This window comes from Nycticebus coucang, chromosome 4 (assembly GCF_027406575.1).
Source record: "Nycticebus coucang isolate mNycCou1 chromosome 4, mNycCou1.pri, whole genome shotgun sequence".
Taxonomy (NCBI): domain Eukaryota; kingdom Metazoa; phylum Chordata; class Mammalia; order Primates; family Lorisidae; genus Nycticebus; species Nycticebus coucang.
Window position 1 is genome coordinate 109223787 of NC_069783.1, and position 597 is coordinate 109224383.

The 597-nt window shown below is 35.2% G+C and overlaps 1 pseudogene; it reads left to right on the forward strand.

The window, feature by feature from the left end:
* The first annotated feature begins 294 nt into the window (after nucleotides 1-294).
* Nucleotides 295-363, forward strand: LOC128585045 (uncharacterized; annotated as a pseudogene).
* Nucleotides 364-597: the final 234 nt, after the last annotated feature.

Consider the following 597-nt stretch of genomic DNA (forward strand, 5'->3'; position numbering starts at 1 on the left):
CTTTAACTTTAGCATATGTATAAACCAAGAAAGGAGAGAATGCAAAGTGAATTTTAAACCACCTTTGTTTTATTTATCAATTCATAAAATATTTATTATAATAAGCATTAACTTTGTAGTCAGTACACAGCATAAACAAGACAACAGAATCCTGATTGTTGCTGGGATTATAATTGTCACAGTTATTCAGCATTTTGATATCATTGCACCCTAAAAATCTTCAAGGCATAGACTTTTTAATAGTGTTCTGCTGCTCCAAAAGCCTATTTTGTACTGTCCAAAGTGTAGAATGTTAGCTTTCTGCAGTGACAGTATTGCAGCTGATGAGGTTTATCCAAGGCACAATTATTGCTAATTGAAAGTGTGGAATGTTGTCAGAGTTCAGAGTTCAGGCTTGTAGGAGACAGCTGAGTAGGAAGTACCATACTTCCTTTGTCCCTGTTTGTTTAATGCATGAGCTTTTGTTCCCTTCTTAGAAATTCGATTTTGTTGGCATTGGTTTCTTTTTAAACTTGAGAATGGTTTTCTAGTATGGTAGGAGGTGCATGATGGTGAACGATCTTCCTGTGTTTGTGGTTTAAAGAGATGAAAGACAAC